We start from the raw sequence: 24319 nt of genomic DNA on the forward strand, positions 1-24319 counted from the left end.
CTGCTTCTCCCTCTCCTCTGCCCCCCCACTCATATTTTCTCTCTGACAAATAAATAAATAAAATCGTTAAAAAAAAAAAAAAAGAAAAGAAATTTGCAAGTGGACAAACTCTGATTACTATGAGGCAAGCAAGACCATGAATAAAGTACACTGCAGGGATGGAAACAACAGGGCAAGCCTAATGAAAAAAGAGACAGGAGAGAAGGGGTTAGTGAGGTGAACTTAAGTACAACTAGAGTTTCTTCCTATTGCAAAAAGCCAATCTGAGAGTTGCCATATGGAAAAGTGGGTCCTGTGATGCCAGTATCATCTGATTTTTTTTTTTTCAGGAAAACCCCAAATTCTAGAAGTCCGTATCTTGAATACTACCAAAATAAATTGAAATTCTTTTGAACTATAGGCCATGAAAACACAGCTACAGGTCATCAATTTACCATCTCTGCCTTGAAATAATATACTGGTTCTAAACAAATTCACTGTTTAAAAAATATAATCCCAGGGGCACCTGGGTGGCTCAGTGGGTTAAGGCCTCTGCCTTCAGCTCAGGTCATGATCCCAGGGTCCTGGGATCGAGCCCCACATCGGGCTCTCCGCTTAGCGGGGAGCCTGCTTCTTCCTCTCTCTCTCTCTGCCTGCCTCTCTGCCTACTTGTGATCTCTGTCAAGTAAATAAATAAAATCTTTAAAGAAAAAAATATATATATATATAATCCCTTAACAGAATTAGAGGTGTGATCTATTCCCAATGTAAAGCAATTATAGAGAATAGAATTAAAATTAAAGAAGACAATTTTATGTCTTTAACAACTTTATTGCATTTCTTTCAAGTGTTGTTTTTATTGTTAATTTTTGGATTTGGGCTTATATTGTAATCTTTTTAGATATTTTATTTTATGTATCTTTGTCTGACATGATTTAGTAAGTTGTCTTCCATGTGACTAGCACTCTTGTAGCCAATCTCTTTAATGCATTTATAATAGTTCGAACATGCATCAATAGCAAGAGCTTAGAAAAGTGGTTTGATTGATTCCATTTTAAAGTTAATTGACTGATGGAGGCTGGAAGATCTGCTTAAAATAGGTAAAATGGAAGCTCCCCACTGTGAGAGAATAAATGGAAGACACACTGTGTTTCTTAAAATCTTTATCCCCTTGGGAAGAAGAAAGAGACTGGCCTGCCTGGGACTGGCACTAGCAGGAGACAAGAAAAAATTAAGGGGAAAGGAGTAGAGACCAGGATGGGGGGGTGGGACCACAATACCTCCCTACCAGACGATAGCAGCAGATAAGAGTTGAGTCATTTGAGAAAGAAAAAAAAGAGCTTTCCACCTAGTGAGAGACAATTTCAGGCATGGGAAGTGGCAAAACCAGCACATTGGTTTGCAGCATATCGATTTTCAAGAAGCAGCAAAAATGCTACGCAGGTAAGTTAAGAGAAGCAATCTAAAGTAAGCTGGCCTGTTGGGGTCAGGATGGGGAAATTTATAAGACTCTCCCATACTCTCTCCTCCTTTTCTGAGCAAGAAAGGAACTTGAATGTTTCCCAAAGTCAGCAAACAAAGGTACGGGGTCTTACTCATTTACTAGAGTGAGGCAATTGCCAGAAGGACAACCTTATCTCAAAATTTTGTCTCAAATGTTTAACACAGTGTCTAACATCTAGCAATCAAAGATAACTGCTTTGTGAATAAAACATTGTGTGTTTTACTCTACTTCGAGTAGATTCCTAGAAGGGGAATCTCAAAGTGAAATACATAACATATTTTTCAATTCTGATGGAACTTTTATGAGTACAGTTTTTGCCTTAAATATTGTCCACATTTTAAATATAGGAATCTTCTTAAATATGTCTCCCTTTACTAGCCATGAAATGCCTGACAGTTCTTCCTTATATGGAAGGTAATGTTTTTATTTATTGTTATCTTCTTCTAGCATCCCATAGTGCCTGAATAGTTTGCTAGATAATAGAGTAAAACATGAAACTACGGGGTTAGTGTCTAATAATTCTATACCAATAAATGTTCACCCTAATTCTGCTGAGACAAGTAATACTCTAGTAACTAGTTTGTGTGCCAGCTGTCAGCTAGGAAAATTGTTTCTACCCAGCCTGATGATTCATATCATCTTAGTTGTTCATATACAACTGTTCACCAGTGCCTTTATTTGGACATCGAGTTCACAGAAACAGGGCTCTTTGAGCACAGCCAAGCACTAGTTATCGTAAGACATTGGCAGACATAGAATAAAAATTATGTTTTATAGGAAAAAGCAGCAAGGGGATAAGTTGACAAAACAAGAGCAGTAAGAAGAGAAATTCCACATGCTTCCACCACCAAGTATAACAGGTGTCAGTGTCTGTATCTGTAGCCATTTATTCAGCCTTTGCTCCTTCTCGCTTTTAAATAATAGCAACAAAATGCTTCCCTTAGTTCCGACATAAGCACCCAGCAATTGTTCTATTTCTCTTCCTGCCTTTATAGCAAATCTCAGTTACCCATATTTATTTTTTTCTACTTCTTCTCTTCCTATGTTCTCCCGAACCTGCAATCAGAATTTGATTCCTTCATTTGAAAAGCTTTTATTTACTTTTATGAAAGTTTATATTGGTTTTGTCCACCTTTACCAAAGTCGGCAATGCCCTTTACACTGCCAAAGCCAATGGCCAGTTGTTCGTTCTAATTTTTTTGAACCATCGGCTGCAATACACAGTTAGTTGATCCCTCACTCCTTCCTTGAGACACTGTCTTCATTTGGCTTCCCAGATACCACTTTCTCTGATTGGTGCCCTACCTCACTGGCCTCTCTCCCCGTCTCCCAATGTCTAAACTTTGAAGAGCACAAACCCAATCTTCAGATCCTTTCTCTGCTCTACCTATGTCCCTTTAGTATATGATTTTATCTGGCCCAATAACTTTAAGCAACATTGACACTCTGATGACTTCCAAATCTGTAGTTTTAGTCCAATCTCTCTCCCAAACCCCAGTTTGAATTCCAGTTGCCCACTTAATATCTCCACTTCAGTGTCTATTTAGAAATGTCAAAATGCATGTATCCAAAATCAACTCTTAATTTCTTTCACCTCTTCCAAACCTGTTCCTCCTGTAGCCTTCATTATCTTAGAATAAGGCATCTTCAATCTTCAGTCTTCCATTTGCTCACGCCAAAAATTCACCTGTTCTTTCTCTCATATAGTACAGCCAATCCAGTTGCAAATTGTGTTGGCTCTTCTTTTGGAATATAATCAGAATTTTATCACATCTCAGAACCTCCGCTGCTACTACCCTAGTCCCTCCATCATCTCTCAGCTAGCTGTTACACTATCTTCCTAACCATTCACCTACTTTCTATTCTTTGCCCCTTTGTGGTTTATATTCAACACAGTAGCTCAGGTGACTTTTGTTGAAATGTAAATCATCTCTTTCTCCTCCAGATCCTTTAATGGTTTTTCATCCCATATTGAGTAAAAGCTGAAGTTTCCACAATGGCCCATAGGGCTCAACAATATCTGTCTCCCAGGCTACCCCTGCTTCTCTGACCCTAGATCCCACTTCTTTACCCTCTCTTTGTGATCAAACTACACTGGAACAATCTTTCCTCAGATATCTACATAACTTCCTCCTCACTTCTTTCAATGTTTCTGCTCAAATACCACCTTATTGGAGGGGTCTCCCCTAACCCCTATAGAAAATAGCAGTCCCTTTTACTCTCTATATCTCTTACCCTGATTTGTCTTTCTTTGTAGCCTTCATCATCACCTGGCATACTCTGTATTTTTAAAACATGTATATTTCTCTCTCTCTTATAGAAGGTATAAGGTACTTGAGGGAAGGGCTTCATTATGTTTACTTCTAAATTTATAAATAAATGCTAAATGAATGAATGGGATCTCCAAATTACATAATTTTGGAGGGAAGCTAAGGTTTTTCCCATAAATTTGTGACTTCATTCTTAAATTCATAAATTTAGAATATTATAAAGTTAATTTAAGTAACTCCACATATTTTTCTATGAATATATTTGATTAAATTCCATGTCTTATTTCACAATTATTTTTATCACAAAATACCACCAAGTCTTTTCCAAAGGCTCATAGCAAATTCATAGTTTAATGTGCTTTTAAGCTCTTTGGGGTCAATAACAAAATTGAACCCTCATGTTTTAACTGATTCCACAAGTGTAAGTGTATGAAGTAGAAGTTACATATTCAATTTCCTCTCTGTAATTGTTGGTTTCAGTTGCGATCATTCTGATGACTCATGTGATAACCAGATTTGGAGAAAGCACTGTAATCAGGAGGTGATTGCACTAGGTGTTTACCTCAGAGTTTAGGGCATGATTTAAGACTTAAATGAAAGGAAAACGATGGTTTAAATCTGGACTTCAGTAGGCATCAGTCCACATAATAAAAGTACCAGAAAGTGGGACACAGTAAGCCTCCTGTTCAGGGCAAAGCTAATTGAAGAAAGGTTTTGCTTTCCCCCAAAATTAAGATACAAATGGTGGCCACATGAAAGGACTCTCAAGGCTGTTGCACTTTTACCCACTTGGAACTCAGTACAGTGCTTTTCTTGCACTAATGAGCAATGCATTTACTCACATGCTTTTAAAATTAGAATCAGAGGTATTTTTTAAAGTAATGAATGTTTTGCTTAAACCATACCAACATGTGTTTTGAAAGGAACTGGAAATGTAACATATGGTTCACATAGACTTAAATAGGCCTTGTTCAGACATTAATCTGAGAAGAGGGGCTGTTTGCCTACTCGACTTCCTTAGACACAGTGATCTCTACTCAATCTAATCTCCTTATATCAGATATTTTATTTTCATACGAACTAAAGAAGTACTTCACTACCTACTTTATAAAGACAATTTTTAAAACATTCCTAAGGAATATAAACTACAATATGAAAGGAACTTCGTATTCTGATTCTTAACAACTATTTTTACAAGGAACTACAATTAAATTAACAAACTTAGATCACTGTTTCTGCAGGACCTCAATAAAGAAAATTCTTAAGTTAACAATCTTCAATGACTTGGTGAAAATGTAGCCAGGTATAACAAGTTTCTGTATTGGTTTCTACAGATCAGCATCTGGTTTTGCATCACCCATTATTCCTATTCCCTGACTCACTATGTCCCTACCATTTGGATCAACTCCACGCATAGAGGCAAATACAAATTTAGCAACTCTAGCAACTTACCTTCTCACTGCCCACCTAAGACCAAAGCCTCTGATGCCATATGTAAACCGTATGTTTGTGGTATGTGGCTCCATCTCAGAAGCTCAAAGTGTAACTCTTCTCTGAATACTTATGTATTCACATTGGGGGTGTCCCTGATATCCAGTCTTTCCTTAGTATTTGAATTTGACTACTTTTTGTGTATGCATCCCCTCTTCTGCTTACAATCAGAGGTTTTCAGCTTCTAAGGGCTTACATGATTAGATTGGGCCCCACTGGGATAATCTCCCATTTTAAAGTATATAGCCTACAAAGTTCTTTTTGCCATTAACATAACATAGTCACAGGTTCCAAAGATAAGAATGTGGACATCTTTGGGGAAGCTATTTTTCACTTTTATTCACACCTGAGGCTTATTGAATCTAAAAAATTTAAGTAGTTATGGACCCATAGTGTACTTTTGGCAGATAAATTCCGTAAAAGACTGAATAAGATTTAAACAATGAAAATAAAAACTCCTCAAGACTTGAGTTTCAATTGGCCAAAAGAAAAGGCTGCCTACTCACTGACATAAATGCATATGAGAATTCTACTCAAAGTGAAATATTGGCAAAGGACTTCAACAGATAATTAGAATTCTTAGGCAATTTGCTCCTTTCAAGATGCTTTTTGAGAGGTGTGGGGAGGGGTTTGTTGCCTGTGGATAGCTTTAAATGCTTGGACATGGGCTAGTTTAACGTTATTGCAAATTTAATTTTTAACTCTAATCTGTCCTTAAAGGTAGCTGCTAACACCACATTATACTTCCAGGGTTGCTAGTGACCCCTGAATGAAAGAGACCTACTACCTCCCTGCCATTCTCTCATACAGATGACCCTCCCCACCCTCCTTATTAAAAAGCATAGATGATGTTTTGAAAATCACTGGTTGTTTGAAACTCCCAATACATTTTCCCATTGGAGAAATATTAAAAATAACACTCAGATGCCAGAGTAGGCCTGTGGAATACAATTTACTTAGAACAGAACTGCTTGAAAAGAACTATAGAACTAATCTGTGAGAAATTGTATTCTGAGTTCCAGTTTGGAACACATCATGGCTATAGTGCCCCTGATGTGGAGCTCACTGTGTCAGCTCCCACAGTGGATCAAATCAGCTAGAGATCAATCTGCTAGAGAGAAATCTCCAAGTCCTTGATGTGGTTTCCAAAGCCTGGACACAAAGTCTTTCAGAGCAATGCCCACAAGGAAGTGGCAAAAGCTACAAGGCTTTGGAGATGAGGAGCAGCATGAGGCAGAACTTGTCACGTAGGGAGCCTAGTCTCCAGTGATTTACATCTTTCTTTTCTTTTCAACTTGCACTTTCCACTGGCTCCATCAATGCTAAGGCTAAGTTTTTAGCATCCCTTGCTAACAATATAGAAAAATACAGTTTAATGGATTTTTCCTCCCCTTCTGTCCCTAACATAAACACAATCCTTTAATGATTTTCAATCAGTTTTGACTGCTAAAAACAATAAAAGATATTATTTTTATAGCATTTTTTTGTTTTTCATAGTATATTTTACACCTGTCCACGATGGCAAATTTGAACAACTAGCATAAAAGGAAAGTAAAAATTATTCATAATTCCAAGACTAGATATATTTTTCAACTGACTCTGTTGAAAAATATGAATGAATGAACGAATGAATGAATGAATGAATGAATGAATTCATAGGGTCAGACCAAAATGAGGCTTTCCTTAGGTGTACAAGCTCCTTGGCAATAGTCTGCTCAGCACTGGTTCTTACTGTGCAATAGACTCCTGAACCAAAGTATGGATTAAATTAAGAAAAAGAGACACAGCAGCAATCAGTCACAACAAAATTTGAACTTAATTCAGAACTGCCTTTGAGTAGTGTCAAGTTTTGTAGCCATAAACCTGCACTTACACTGCCCTCTAGTGCCCTCCCACTAGATCTAATGCAGCAGTATACGTTATTGAAATCATTGTAAAGCTGAAAAGAGATCAAAGGAAAACAATAATCAAGGAGTAGAAGAAATGGTTAGTAAAGAAATTCAGTTGTGTAGACTCACTAATTCCTATTATGGAAAAATATATCAGAAAGCTCTTAATTTCTTCTCCTTCTTCCAGCCTATTCCCATCCCCATCTCTCCTTACCAACACAATGCACACGTTTTCCATTCTGACCAGGCCTATAAGTGGAAGGGAATTGAGCCCTGTAATAAAGCTATGAATTAGGAATTATATATTATTTGTAAATATTTGGATATATGTGACAGATTAATTAGCCTAGTTTGAAATAGGAATCTGATTAATAAAAAAGAAGAGGAATACAGTAAAGAAAAATGAAGATGACATCATAAATCACAAGAAAATGGAAGGTTATTCAAAGAATTGTATTAGGTGGTGAGCTATTTGAAAAAAAAAGTGATTATGTTTAGACCCTCTCATCAGGCCAAGGGGCCAAATAGATTTCAGGGAAATGAAACTTCAAACAAAATTAATTTTTGAAAATTAAAGTTAATCTTTATCAAATATATGGAGAACTGTCCAAGCTGGAAAATGACAAAGTAAAATGTTGTAATTCAACAAAACAAAAATTAAAACTTCTCTCTGTGTTAGAGAAAAATATTTCCATATATATAACATATGAAATGTTCATACAAAGAGATAAGCAAAAGAATATAACCTCAAAACCAGCAATTAACAAGTGAAAAGAGTGACTTACAAGTAAATGCAAAACCATTCACCTGCAGAGTAACCAAAACCTGCTAATCAAAATTACATGCCATTGTTCAGCCTACCAAATTAGCAGAAATGTTGTTAAATGAGTTTCCAATGTAGAAAAGAGAGGGTAAAATAGACATTCCCAAATTTTTCTGACTCATCTTTAGAAAAACAATTGACATGTATCAGAATTCTTAGAAGTAGCAATACGCCAAAATATTCAGTGCCACCAATTTGAGAATTTTAAGGAAATATCCTAAATGTGTAAAAAACTTCATGGCCAAAGATGATATTGCAAGATTATCTGTAATAATACAAATGTATAATCATCTTAAAAATTAGAACAATACAGAGAAACCTTACAAATTGCACTAGTGGTGGTTCTATCACACTGTAGATGGGATTGCAGAATCACTGATCTTCTTAGCCCTCAAAGATAATAACAGGGTCTGTCTACATGGCCAGACCCCCAGGGCAGTTGCCACTGGCCTCAAGCTTCATCTATTCACCTCAGCCTGTCTTAAAAATATTAATTTTCTAGTGTGCCATGATATGAAAAAAACTAGAAAGCATTTTACAGTATACACATTAAATATGGTTACTATGTAACTATTAAAATGTTTATGAGGAAATTCTAATTTTATAAAAATGTTATATTATTGGGGCACCTGGGTGGTTCAGTCGGTTAAGCATCTGCCCTCGGCTCAGGTCATGACCTCAGGGTCCTCGGATTGAGCCCCGCATAGGGCTCTCTGCTTAGCAGGGAACTTGCTTCCCGTTCTCTCTCTCTGCCTGCCTCTGCCTACTTGTGATCTCTCTCCGTCAAATAAATAAATAAAATCTCTTTTTTAAAAGTTATATTATTAATAATAAAAAGGAGAATAGAGATTTGTACATATCACCTAATCTCAAATATTTTTCAACCTGTATATAGAACAAAAACTTAAAGAATACATCAAAATGTTAATAATGATTTTTCTTTGACTAGTATACCTAAAACTCCTATTGTTTTCTTTCTTCATTTTTCTGTATTTTCTGAGTCCTCAATAATAATTATGTAGCCACTTCTAACAATTAGAAAATAATGTAAGGTCTTTAACTGTAAAATATATAACAAGGAGCACAAAAAATAAGGCGGGGGAATGAAATTCCAACTGATTATCTATTGAATTTTTTTTTAAGATTTTATTTATTTATTTGACAGACAGAGATCACAAGTAGGCAGAGAGGCAGGCAAAGAGAGAGGAAGGGAAGCAGGCTCCCTGCTGAGCAGAGAGCCCAATGGGATGCCAGGCTTGATCCCAGGACCCTGGGATCATGACCTGAGCCGAAGGCAGAGGCTTTAACCCACTGAGCCACCCAGGTGCCCCTGAATTTTTTTTAAATCTACTATAAAATGTCATGATGGTGATGGTCCAGTAAGAGAGCTATTTTAGACAATACACTATTATACTATGATCTTATTTTTCCAATCTTTTAAATTACCTCAAGCAGTCAACAGAGGATCTATCCTGAAAGACTGGATAAGTATCTATCTAGACATAATGTAGAGAGGATTCTTGTTTAAGTAGAATTGGATTAGAAGACTTCTGAGACGTCCTTCAAAGTTTACCTTACACCCCAAATACATCTAACACTAACACTAAGAATAATCAATAATTTATAGTATTGGATTATGTTAGATGCTCTGTACATAAAATTTGATTTAGATAATTATTAGCTTATAGTTGGTAAAATAGGGAAAAAGTTCATTTTCATAGATTATCAAAGTATAAGAAAATGACGCATTCTTTCCATGCTGAGGAGGTAGGGATTTTAGTAGAGCCTAGGATTCAATATATGCAATATTTTTTAATATTTTGAGTCACATTGAAAATGACAATTACCGGGACTCCTGGGTGGCTCAGTTGGTTAAGCTGCTGCCTTTGGCTCAGGTCATGATCCCAGCATCCTGGGATCGAGTCCCACATCCTGCTCCTTGCTCAACAGGGAGCCTGCTTCTCCCTCTGCCTTTGCCTGCCATTCTGTCTGCCTGTGCTCGCTCTCTCGCTCGCTCTCTCCGACAAATAAATAAATAAAATCTTAAAAAAAAAAAAAAAAGAAAATGACAATTACCCAGAAGTTGATAATCCAGATTTGGAAACACTCCTTCACTTTTAGTATACCAATCCACCTACTTTGAGGCTCTACTGGTTTTGAGTTGTACCATATCCTAAAGGTGTTAGAGATGGGGAGAGAAAAAGAATTAGAATTTAAACAATTTAATCTAGTTAATTGTAACTGAGAGATTTCTTTGTAAATAGAAAATAGCATTAAAGATATGTCTTACACTAAGAAAAATTACCATAATTTTTACTATAACTACTTTTTAAATACAACTTCTCACGGAAATTCCCTAGTGATAAATTTCCCATATGGTCAGTTAAATGGTGCTGAGAACATAAGTGTTTGAAAATGGCAAACAATATACTTCAATAATTTCCAAGATGTTATATAAATGTCCTAGACAGAGCTGAGTTAATCACTGACAAATTTTTTAAAATAGCACAAAGAATTTCAGACATTTATATTAAAATGAAATAATTCTGTAAAAAAAATATGTATACATATATATATACATATATATGTATATATATATAGTTTCTCCTAGAATATTGCTCTTATTCTGTAGTAATTTGTTATGGAAATACTTAGGCTTCCTTTTGTGAAGATAAAATAAATATTTATAGCAATTAATTGTCTTTGTATTACAAAAACAAGAAATTAAACATGTTAAGAAAATTTGCAAATATCTTGCTATTTTATTTGGCTTCATTTTGATTGAAAGGAAAAGGAAAGAACGAAGAAGGAAAGGGAGGGAGGGAGGAAAGGAGGGAGGGAAGGTCATGAGCATTGTACAAAAAAAAAAAAACCCAAAAACAGAAAAACTCCAACAATTCTAAAATTTAGCAAAAGAGATTTAACAAAATGAGATTTGAAAATATGGAAAATTAAAGTTCTATCCAAACTCACAGCAGTTTTCAAATAATGAAAGACTTGAAAATTTTCAGTAATTTTTTTCTTTTATTGATGTGAAAGTGAGGACATTATTTGTCCTGAGTGAACATCATATATAATATTCAACAAGAATCAATAAGTATTAATAAATGTTCTATCAAAAATGGTACTCATATGCAGTATTTTGACATTCAGTAGTCTAAATTCTGTTGTTTATTTGTAAAATAAGAGCCAATTAATTTACAATTAAATTATTTATAATTACACCAATATAAGATAATAATGGAGATTATTTTTAAATTCTGTTATAATTTCTAATATGAGAAAATGTATTAATTCTCAAAAAGGAGTATGATTTAGAATTTGGAACTGGATCACAAAGTTTTACATGAATCCCTGGTGGAACTCTAGAATAGATTGTTAAACATGGTTTTTGAGCACTTAGAAAATAAAATGGTAATCTCTAGATAGCAAGTGGAGGTTGCTAGTAAAGAAGTCCAGTTAACTTCATTTGAGAGAAGAATTTGACAACCTCAATTTTTTGTGTGTGGGTGACTAGGATAAAACCATAGATGATAGAAGTCCAAAATCTATAAATGAAACAAAATAAGATAGGAAAGGTAATATATCTGTGATAGGGTCAAAAGAATAATAAATTGGAATAATAGGTTAATGGCACTAACAAATGGCAGTAAAAGAATGTGATTCTATTCTTCATTTTCCCACTTATTGTTCTTTTAGACTTGGACATATCTCTCAGTTTCTAGAACCTGTGTCCTCACTGGAATGGAGGATAATTTCATTTGAACAGCCTTATTCATGGGGTTATAAGAATCAAATAAGATGAGAAAAGTATAACATAGGGAATATAGTCAATAATAACATTGTATGGTGACAGATGGTGACTACACTTATTGGACTGAGCACTGAGTAATATACAGAGTTGTCAAAGCACTATGTTGTACACCTGAAACTAATAGAACATTGTATGTCAACTATTCTTCAATAACAAAAAAATGGTGAAAACTCTTTTGGAATCATGAAATGCAATTAAAATATTTTTGAAATATACCAGATAGAGGTGTAGAGTTCCAAATAAAAATTTAAAGTATTAAATCACTTGAATGTAGACTGAGAGAGAGCCACATAGAAATTGCTGGAAGACCCAGTCGAGGAAAATGACTCAATATGAGTCAACTATTTTAAAACAAAAATAATAACAATAACATAATATTGCATGATATTGCAGAATGCATAACATAATATTGCAGAATGCATAGTACCACTCTTATTTGTGTCGATTAAAATATGTCTATAGTTATTGTTTGCTTCTTGGCATCACTTCATAAAAGGAATATTGACAGAATGCTTCCTGAGAAAGGCACCCACGATTATGATTAGGGGGGTCTCAATATCATACCACATGAAAACATCCTCAATAACATGGTATCCTAGCAAATTAAGACTCATTATGGGAAGGAAATGAAAATTGTCTTCAGATATATTTGTTCACTGTATGGAAGAGGAGTTAGATTTGTCCTGTGTAGTTTCAGAAAACAAACTGAGGATCAGTGTATGAAATTTGCCTTACTTTAGTTCACAATAAAATTTTCTCAGTTAAGAGAATGAAAAGACAAACGATAGACGGCAAGAAAATATTTCCAAATACATATCTGATAAAGAATTATTATCCAAAATATACAAAGAACTCCTAAAACTCAACAACAGCAGACCAAGAACCCCATTATCCAAAACAAACAAAAAAAGAAAGATCTGAGCAGACACCTCACCGAAGAAAATATACAGATGGAAATTAAGCATACACTTGACATCATTGGTCATCTGGAACTGCAAATTAGAACAAAGAGATGTCACTATACATCTATTGAATGGCAACACCAATGCTTGCAGGAAGGCAGAGCCATAGGAACTCTCCATCACTGCTGGTGGGAATGCAAAATGTTCCACACAGAGATTTATGATAGCTTTATTCATAATTGCCAAGAACTGGAAGCAACTAAGATATCTTTCAATAGATGAATGGATAAATAAACCGTGTATATCTACAGAATAGAATATCATTCAGTAATTAAAAGAAAGATTATCAAGCCACAAAAAGACATAGAGGGAAACTTTAATTCATTCTGCTAAGAAGCCAGTCTGAAAACGCTACATACTACATGATTCTAACTATATGACATTCTAGAAGACAAACTATAGTGACCTTAAAACGATCAGTGGTTGCCAAGCATTCAGGGGAGGGAGGGAGAGGTGAATAGGTAGAACAAGGAACTTTAGGACAATAAAACTATTCTATATGATATTGTAATGATGGACTTATATTAATATACATTTATCAAAACCTACAGAAATGTATAACGCAAAAAGTAAATCCTAATGTAAACAATGGACGTTACTTAATAATAATGAATCACTTTTCATTCAATTGTAACAAATGTACCACACTAATGCTAATGCACACTAACAGAGGAAAATGTGGGATGGGGTGGGCGTAGATAGATATATGGGAGAAGCTTTCTTTTCTTTCTGTTCAATTTGTCTCAAGACCTAACCTGCTTTAAGAAGTCATTTGGAAAAATAATAATAAAATCTGTACATTTTTTACTTAAGTCTTCTTAGTAATGAAAACTACTCATATATGAAGTGGGCTGCTTGCAATGATGATTACTATACCTGAGAAAGTTCAAAGAGAGATCAAACACCCATCCTTCCTGGATGAGGTAGACTTTTTTCTTAGAGTGAAATTTTATACTACATGACCCCTAAAAGACCTGTTATATGCCTTTAATCCATTAGAAATAGTCAAGGTGCAGCTCTCATCAAATTACTTTGCTTCTCACTGCTTCTAAAGCCATCAGGAATCTGTATATTTCCACCATTCTCTCTCTCTCTTTCACTCATAATTCTAACAGTAGTGGGAGGGAAGGGTTGTTTATGTGTTTGTGATAGCAAAAAGATGTTCCCTTTCCAGGAACACCACAAAATGCTTTGTTTTCAACCACAAGTATGAATCACTCATATTCTAGTGGAATTGATTGGAGTTTGGTTATGATACCATGGTTTTTTAGATAAGAATCACCTGAAAAATTGATTCATAAAGATACTTCTCATATTTCATACCCAATGTTAAGCATCTGGCTCTATGAAGAACAAGAGTTCTTAAGATGCAAAAAGAATATTTGCTAGCTCCTTTTACCCAGCAATATGTGAATTTTGCTATATCTTAACAGTTGAGGTGTTACCCTTTGAAAATCTACTAAACATACACAAACATTTTCTCCAGAAAAATATATATGCAAATTGCATGCAATTTCAGGGGTTCATGGAATTTCTGAAACCAATATAAGAACTGTTAAGTAGTCCATGAACCCTGAGTTAAGAATCCCTACAGGAGCTATTCAATACATAACTTGATAGTTCCCGTCTCTATACATTTACTCACACTGTTTCTTCCACTAATATGCCCTACCACCTGCCTTCTGCTGGGACACCAATTCTACTATCTGACCTCATTATAACTAACCAACTTTACACCTAAATACCAACCAAAACATTCCTCTCTGGTCCTCTCTTTAATTCCCATGAGACCCAAACTCATTCCTATCCCATCACTTCCCCCCATAATTTCTTCCATTATTTAAACCCACTGACCTATCACAATTATCTCAAACCTATTTGCTTTGTGAAGCTCTATCTGACAATTCCTTCCTTATCACTCATTGTGAATATCACAGAATTCTATAAATGTGTTAGCATTCATAGCATTTTTTTTAATTTTGGTAAGAAATTATTAAGAAGTAATGTGACTTACCTTCTTAGTGTATCCAAATACCTCTCTCATAATGAGTACTCCATAAACATTTGATCACTTCTCCTTGGCATTTTGCACACTATAATTTAATGTAATATTGTAATGTTATAATATTAGTAATAATCAGTTACTAAAGAGTAAATGAATCAATGGTGGATTTTTTTTAAAAAATAATTGACGTGAAATTCATCCATTTTAAAGAGAACAGTTTAGTAGCACTTAGTATCTTCACAATGCTATTCAGCTGCTATCCACTGGTCCATGTTCTCTCTCTCCAAATTCATCTATTCTGGATATTTCATCTAAATGGAGTCACGCAATATGTGACTTTTTGTAACTGGATTCTTCCACTTAGCATAGTGTTTTCAAGGTCCACTCATGTTGTGGCATGTAACAGTACTTCATTCTTTTTATGGCTGAATAATATTCTATTGTATATATATATATACTATATTTGTTTATCCATTCATCTACTGATGAACAGTCGGCTATTTCCATCTTTGGGCTATTGTAAATAGGAATATTATACATGCTTGTACATGTACTTGTTTAAATGCCTGTTTTCCATTATTTGGGGTATAGACGTAAGAGTGGAATTGTAGTGGAATTGTAAAAATGATAATTCTGTGGTTAACTTTTGGAGGCCCTTCTAAAGTGTTTTCCACAGCCCTTGAACCAACTTATACTCCCAATAATGTACAAGGTATAACGATTCTTATTTCTCCACAACCTTGCCAACATCTAATTTCTACTTTTTATATTATATACTTCCTACTAGGTATTAAGTGGTACCTCTGGATAATGGTTTTTGAAACACTGGGCTGTTTTGAACACATCTTAACACCTTACAGAAGTGAATTTACTGTGAAGCTAATAAACCTTGTGTTTCAGAATACCTCATTGAAGACTCTCTGTTAAAATTAGAATTCATAATTTCTATTCTTTTTTCTTTAAAAGAGCCCTGTAAGTTACAAAAGTTTCCAGCCCCACAAAACTTGAATTTCCTCTACATACAAGCAAATGAAAATATCTACCGTTCATGAGTATAACAAAAATATGCCTATCTCCAGCAACGTGGTATATTCTTTTGCTTCTAGGGTCACCATGCTTAACCTAAGGGCTTTATGCAAAATATCAACTGAGTAACAAATTTAAGAACCTAGTGTTCCAGGTAACATGGCAGGAACCATAATAATTCCAGCCACTTATTAATTGCAGGTCACCCTGAGTCCAGGCTCTTGCTAGAAAGCCAAACATAAATTTCTGTTTCCAAGAGGATAAATACATAATTCTTCTAGCAATTACCTCTTCTCAAATATCAAATTAAAAAGAGCAAAGCCATAGAATGCCTGTAATATTTTTAAGCTATATTGTCTTTTACTTTACTTTTGTAGTTTACCTGTCAATAGGAGGATTCTGTCACATTCACTAAAAGAAATCAAGTTGTAAGTGCAAATTTATATGATTATTGATGTCCCTGATTTACATAAAAATCTGTGATGCACATTCAAAATCTGTATTGACTACAAATAGATCAAATAGTGAGCTTCTTCAACCATGCCCATATGATTTATGAATAAGTTTTACCGCTATGTGCTGTTATGCCCTTCAGAAACTAGGTTATTCAAATTGAATATTCAGTGTAATACAGTATGTGACAGACTATACAAATTATGTGCACAAGACATGGTAAGTAATTTTAGCTGTAAAATTTGATGATAATGTTCATCAGGAGAGTGCCCTGCCTCTCTGAAAAGGCTTGAAAATTTATGTTATAGTACCATATGGTGTTCTTGGTTTTCCACATTTTCCTCTTGAAAATTCAAGTGTTTTCTCATCTTTTATCATAATTTTATCCTGTGCAAAATATTAGCTTTACCTTGCATGTAACCAAACTAAGTTTAAGTCACTGTCATTCAATTTTAATAAATTCACCTTCCAGCATGTATTGCTAAAGTAGGACCTGAATGAATAGATTCTCACTCAGTTGTGTTCCATATATCTTGAATATTCTCTACTTTTTAGAAGATATTCACTGTCAGACTAGTTTGGCTTTTTAAAATCAAAATACAAAACTCAAAACATTGAGTTCTAATTATTTCCAGTTTTCTCTTCTATAGCTTTGTCATAATTTGTTTATAACCTTCTTTTCATGCATGCCTTCTCAGTCAGACAGGCTGGACTTTAGTTCATCTGAAAAGATATATAATAAAGCCCATCTCATTGAGTTTTGTAGGAATCATGTGTGATATTGACACAGCTAACATTCAAGAAAAGTGAGGATTTTCTGCCTCAAGAAGAGAAAAAAAGTACCTGAGCCAAGAAAAATTGAGGCTCCTAACCAACATTTTACAAATTTAAGCTTGCAAGACTACTATTAATGGAACAGTGTTTCTCTTACCTTAATGCACATACAAGATCTGAAAAACTTGTCAAAATGCAGATTCTGTTTTAAAAGTTCTGGGACAGGGCCTGATATTTTGCCTTTCTGACAAGCTCAGGAGATGCTGATACTACAGGTCAGCAGACCACCCTTTTGAGCAGCAAGGTTATAGAACTCCAAGTACCCAAGTGTGCTGAACTTAACTAAGCAGGTAGATGGTGTTTTTCAGGCTAGTGATGGTTGGTTGTTCTTTTTTTTTTTTTAATTTGGGGTTCTTGTAGATTTATACATAGTTGCATAAAAATATAAAATATATAAAAATATAAAAAATAGAAATTATATAGAAATCTCCCCCATACCCTTTAACCAATGGTAATATCTTATAAGATTCTAGTACAGTGTTACAAAGGATATTAACAGAGATAATCCACTGATCTTATTTAGATTTCTCCAGTTTCGCTTGTATTCATTTGTGGATTTGTGCGTGTTTTATGTGACGTTATTGTGTGTGTAAATTCATATCACCACTGTCAAGATACAAAACAGTTCCATCAAGGATTTCTCCTGGAAAGGATTTGCCCTTTTATAACCACATGTGTCTTTTTCCCTATCCCTACCCTGTCCCGTCCCTTCCTCCGGACAATCACTAACGTGTCTCCATCTGTATAATTTTGTCATTTCAAGGACATTATATAAATGTAATCATAAATGTTATTTAACCTTTAGATATTGGCTTTTAATAAGTATAATTTCCTAGTGAATCATTCAAGTTGTTGTGTGCTTCAGTAATTTGTTCCTTTTTTCTGAGTACTATTCCATTATACAGCTGAACTGAGTTCAGCCATTCAGTCATTGAAGGACATCTGAGTTGTTTCCAGTATTGGATTTTTACACATAAAGTTGCTATAAACATCTGTGAAAAGGTTTTTGTGTGAGCACAAGTTTTTACTTCTCCAGGATAAATGTCTAACATATCATATGATAATTGGATCATGTAATTGTATGTTTAGTTTTATAAGAAACTGTCAAACTGTTTTCCAGAGTGACTGTACTATATTACATCCTCACCAGCAAAGAAACCACCAGTTTCTCCATATCCTTGTCAGCATTTGATGAGGTCACCTTTTTTAGTTTAACCATTCTGATTGGTGTGTGTTGATATGTCACTGTGGTTTTAATTAACATTTCCTAATGGTCAATGACACCATACATCTTTTCATGTGTTTATTTGCCTTTTGAGTATCCTCTTCCATGAAATGACTATTCATGTTTTTACTTACTTTATAAACAAATTCTTATTTTTTTAAATATATTTACTTAATTTACAAACGGAGAAAGAGAGAGCGAGCAGGCACACACTTGCACGCAAGCTGGGAGAGGGGCAGAGGGAGAGAATCTTCAAGCAGACTCCCTGCTGAGTTTGGAGCCTGATGTGGGGTTTGATCTCACAACCCTGAGACCATGACCTGTGCCAAAACCAGAGTGGGATGCTCAAACAACTGAGTCACCCAGAAGCCCCAAATTATTTTTATTTTTTGCTGTCATGTTTTAGTGTCATTTATATATTCTAGATACTAGATTTTTGTTGGATATGTTCTTTGAAAATATTTTCTCCCATGGTATTGCTTATCTTTTCATCTTCCTAATAAGAGCATAAGTTTTTAATTTTGAATAGGTGAAATTTTCTGTTTTTCCTTTTGTAGATTATGTTCTTGGTGTCAAATTTAAGAACTCTTTGCCTAGCCCCAGATCCAGAGAAGTATCTTCTACTTTTTCTAAAAAGTTTTCTAATTTTATGTTTTATACTTAACCTTATGATCCATTTTGAGTTTATTTCTATATAAAGTCTGAGATTTAAGTTGAAGTTCACTTTTTTGCCTTAGATGTCCAGTTGCTCTAGCACCATTTGTCAAAAGGGCTATCCTTTCTCCTTTGAAGTGCTTTTGCACTTTTGTCAAAAATCAGTTGGTGTGTTTTTAATGATGACATGAATGTCCTACAGGTCTGTCCCCAGCAGTAGATAACTGACAGCAAACAAAACTATGGCAGTGTCCCAGTCAGTACAAATTTCTTTATGAAAATATAATTACTAACTGAGCAGGAATGCTATTATGGTCTTCTTACATCATAAGGAAAGTCCCAATGTAGAGCCAAGCTACTAGCACTGTTCTCTCCCTGAGTTTCAGCAATTATTAGCAACTTATAATTTCATCTTGTTTTTTACTAACCTACTACTAATAGACATTTCATCCCTTCATTTATTAGTTTAAAAGTCAAAATTACTTAAGTTTTATCCACATTCCTCGACACCTTCTTGAACATGTTTAGTTTGGCTCTTCAGTGCTTCAGATCAATTTGATGTCTCTTCCTAGCATTAAGAAGGAAAAGAAGAAGCTGTGAATTTGGCACTCAGAATATCCCTTAAATGTATGCATCGTCCTCTCCTTTATGTCAACATCAAACTGAATATTCATTTGTTATTATTTCTTTATTAGATACTGTTAATTGTGCACCTGAAATACAAATGATGTCTCTCTGCTTTCAGAGAAAAGAAGTTATGCAAATATTTTCCAATCAAGGAAATGTATTCCTGCTAACCATTTACTACTCACTCACTCTTAAGGAAGAATCTACCCAAAAACTTTGCCCTGTCAGACACTGAACCTCCTAACTTCTAGATGGGCAGGGACTGGGAACCTGGTGCTCTGGGGCGCTAAGAGCTAACCACAATCACATACAGCCACCAGAGTGTAGACTTCTATTCTGCAGGCTTGTACCCATTGTGCAGAATTGTGACCTAACTCTATGTGCTGATGATTAGCACTCTGACTTCTCCCTTTCCTAGTCTGACTTGCTTACTATATCTGGTTTCTCTGAGGATGTCCTCTGATTTTGCTTCATCAACTTTTGAATGATTCGCTAGGTTTCCCTCTTCCTACAAATTATTTCTCTTCACGTTTAAATTATTGAATTAACCCAAATGGAACCCCTTCCTGCCAAGTACTTTCTATGTACATCTCCACTGGCATCTCTTTAAAAGAAACCAATCTCTGCTCTGAATCAGAAGATTATGCTTCTGTCTCCAAGCCACAGCCACACATACAGCTGCCACGACAATGACAAATCTACCTCAGGGTAACTGACATTTGTTTGGAGACATTGAAATAGTTCCACATCCCCCTTGTCACATCTGCTCCTTGCTATCCACTCTCTCATTCCTAATTTTCTCATAGCAGGAGAAATTGCCAATCTAGTCAGAAACCAAGACATTGATCTGCTATGGTATGCTTAGTAGTGATTGGGATTCCTGTGCCTTAAAGGCAAGAAACCAGACACTAATCCTTTCTCTGGGTGTTTTTCCTCTTCTATGTAATAAATCCATCTGGACATAGATTACTTCTTAGGGAAGATTTCCACTCAAGGTACGTAGGTGGGTAAATAGACCCACAGTCTGATCTACCAAATAGCGTATTTCTCTTCAGCATGTGGTTCCCAAACTTAGATTCGGGGCAAGATTTTAGCATCTACTTTAGCCTCAAGACCTAAACTGAATTTCTCAACAGAGATTTTTCCATAAATCTACATCTTCTACTAACTAAAATCCAAACTCCTTCATATTATTCCTCTTTTTAACCATTTTACCTTTTCAATTCTGTTCCTAATGTCAAAGGAAGAGGCCACCATGCAATATCTGACACAAAAATTAAATTTATTGCTCGCTAAGCCAGACAGGGTTATACTTGGAAGGTAAAGTCTCCCAGAGTATAGCAAAAATCTGATTTTGTATAGGGTTTGGCAGTATGGAGTTCAAAGAAAATTCATTTTCCCTTAGAAATTTTGAGATGTTGCTTTATTAGCTTCTAGTATCCAGTGGTTCCAAAGAGAAATCTGATGCCAGTCTAATGCTTCTGTATACATAGGGATTTTTTTTCCCACCTCTCAAAGATATCAACACTTTTCGCTTTAATTTTAGTGTTCTGAGATTTATAATGGTTTGGTCTTTGTGTTTTCTCTTTTTTGTTTCACTTGGATTTGGTGACCGTTTTTAATCTGAAGACTTGCATATTTCCTCAGTTATGAAAAAAGGTTTCTCTATAATATCTTTCTCTGTTTTCATTGCTTTTTTTTGGGGGGGGGCTGGTCAAACTCTTTATCTCCAAGTTTCTAATTGGTTCTCTTTCAAAATAACCTATTCTGACTAAATATCTCACTAAAAATACATATCTTCTCTTATCTCCATTTTTTGAAAGATTTTATTTCTTTGAGAAGGAAAGAGAGGAAGAGAGAGAGAGGAAGAGAGCACGCAAGTGCTGGGGGTGGGGCAGAGGAAGAGGGAGAAGCAGGCTCCTCACAGAGCAGGGAATCCATACAGGATCCAGAGATCATGACCAAAGATGAAGGCAGATGCTTAACCAACCAAACCACTCAAGTGCTCCTCTTTTTTTTTTTTTTTTTTAATTAACGTATAATGTATTATTAGCCCCAGGGGTACAGGTCTGTGAATTGCCAGGTTTACACACTTCACAGCACTCACCATAGCACATACCTTCCCCAATGTCCATAACCCCACCACCCTCACTCTACCCCCTCCCCCCGACAACCATCAGTTTGTTTTGTGAGATTAAGAGTCTCATGGTTTGTCTCCCTCACAATCCCATCTTGTTTCATTTATTCCTTTCCTATCCCCCCCCCATCTCCCCACGTTGCCTCTCAACTTCCTCGTATCAGGGGGATCATATGATAATTGTCTTTCTCTGATTGACTTATTTCACTAAGCATAATTGCAAATGGCAATATTTCATTTCTTTTGATGGCTGCATAGTATTCCATCGTGTGTGTGTGTGTGTGTGTGTGTGTGTGTGTGTGTGTGTGTGTGTCACATCTTCTTTATCCATTCATCTGTTGATGGACATCTTTCCATAGTTTGGCTATTGTGGACATTGCAGCTATAAACATTCGGGTGCACGTGCCCCTTTGGATCACTACATTTGTATCTTTAGGGTAAATACCCAGTAGTGCAATTGCTGGGCCATAGGGCCGCTCTATCTTCAATTTTTTGAGGAAACTCCATGCTGTTTTCCAGTGGTTGCACCAGCTTGCATTCCCACCAACAGTGTAGGAGGATTCCCCTTTCTCCGCATCCTTGCCAGCATCTGTTGTTTCCTGACTTGTTAATTTTAGCCATTCTGACTGGTGTGAGGTGGTATCTCATCATGGTTTTGATTTGTATTTCCCTGATGCCGAGTGATGTGGAGCACTTTTTCCTGTGTCTGTGGGCCATCTGGATGTCTTCTTTGCAGAAATGTCTGTTCATGTCCTCTGCCCATTTCTTGATTGGATTAGTTGTTCTTTGGATGTTGAGTCTGCTAAGCTCTTTATAGATTTTGGATACTAGCCCTTTATCTGATATGTCATTTGCAAATATCTTCTCCCATTCTGTCAGTTGTCTTTTGGTTTTGTTAACTGTTTCCTTTGCTGTACAAAGGCCTTTCATCTTGATGAAGTCCCAATAGTTCATTGTTCCCCTTGCTTCCCTTGTCTTTGGCAATGTTCCTAGGAGGAAGTTGCTGCAGCTGAGGTCAAAGAGGTTGCTGCCTGTGTTCTCCTCAAGGATTTTGATGGATTCCTGTCTCACATTGAGGTCCTTCATCCATTTTGAGTCTATTTTCATGGTCCAGTATAAGGAAATGGTCCAGTTTCATTTTTCGGCAAGTGGCTGTCCAATTTTCCCCAACACCATTTGTTGAAGAGGCTGTCTTTTTTCCATTGGACTTTCTTTCCTGCTTTGTCGAAGATTAGTTGACCATAGAGTTGAGGGTCTATTTCTGGGCTCTCTATTCTGTTCCATTGATCTATGCGTCTGTTTTTGTGCCAGTACCATACTGTCTTGATGATGACAGCTTTGTAATAGAGCTTGAAGTCCGGAATTGTGATGCCACCAACTTTGGCTTTCTTTTTCAATATTCCTTTGGCTATTCGAGGTCTTTTCTGGTTCCATATAAATTTTAGGATTATTCGTTCCATTTCTTTGAAAAAAAAAATGGATGGGATTTGGATAGGGATTGCATTAAACGTGTATATTGCTTTAGATAGCATAGACATTTTCACAATATTTGTTCTTCCAATCCATGAGCATGGAACATTTTTCCATTTCTTTGTGTCTTCCTCATTTTCTTTCATGAGTACTTTATACTTTTCTGAGTATAGATTCTTTGCCTCTTTGGTTAGGTTTATTCCTAGGTATCTTATGGTTTGGGGTGCAATTGTAAATGGGATTGACGCCTTAATTTCTCTTTCTTCTGTCTTGTTGTTTGTGTAAAGAAATGCAACTGATTTCGGTGCATTGATTTTATATCCTGACACTTTACTGAATTCCTGTATAAGTTCTAGCAGATTTGGAGTGGAGTCTTTTGGGTTTTCCACATATAGTATCGTATCATCTGCAAAGAGTGATAGTTTGACTTCTTCTTTGCCAATTTGGATGCCTTTAATTTCCTTTTGTTGTCTGATTGCTGAGGCTAGGACTTCTAGTACTATGTTGAATAGCAGTGGTTATAATGGACATCCCTGCTGTGTTCCTGACCTTAGTGAAAAAGCTCGCAGGTTTTTTTCCATTGAGAATGATATTTGCTGTGGTTTTTCATAGATGGCTTTGATGATATTGAGATATGTGCCCTCTATCCCTACACTTTGAAGAGTTTTGATCAAGAAAGGATGCTGTACTGTGTCAAATGCTTTTTCAGCATCTATTGAGATTATCATGGGGTTCTTGTTCTTTCTTTGATTAATGTATTGTATCACATTGATTGATTTGTGGATGTTGAACCAACCTTGCAGCCCTGGAATAAATCCCACTTGGTCGTGGTGAATAATCCTTTTAATGTACTGTTGGATTGTACTGGCTAGTATTTTGGTGAGAATTTTCGCATCTGTGTTCATCAAGGATATTGGTCTGTAGTTCTCTTTTTTGATGGGATCCTTATCTGGTTTTGGGATCAAGGTAATGCTGGCTCATGAAATGAGCTTGGAAGTTTTCCTTCCATTTCTATTTTTTGGAACAGTTTCAGGAGAATAGGAATTAATTCTTCTTTAAATGTTTGGTAGAATTCCCCCAGGAAGCCATCTGGCCCTGGCCTCTTGTTTATTGGGAGATTTTTGATGACTGCTTCAGTCTCCTTACTGGTTATGGG

At 35.7% G+C, this 24319-nt stretch overlaps 1 protein-coding gene across 1 annotated transcript in view; it reads left to right on the forward strand.

Annotated features, from left to right (window-relative positions):
* The window catches only part of LOC111146742 (cyclic nucleotide gated channel beta 3), a 143476-nt gene that overhangs the window by 26168 nt on the left and 92989 nt on the right, over window positions 1-24319 (forward strand).

Source organism: Enhydra lutris, unplaced genomic scaffold (genome assembly GCF_002288905.1).
Source record: "Enhydra lutris kenyoni isolate GAN:26980312 unplaced genomic scaffold, ASM228890v2 scaffoldscaffold14, whole genome shotgun sequence".
Lineage (NCBI taxonomy): Eukaryota > Metazoa > Chordata > Mammalia > Carnivora > Mustelidae > Enhydra > Enhydra lutris.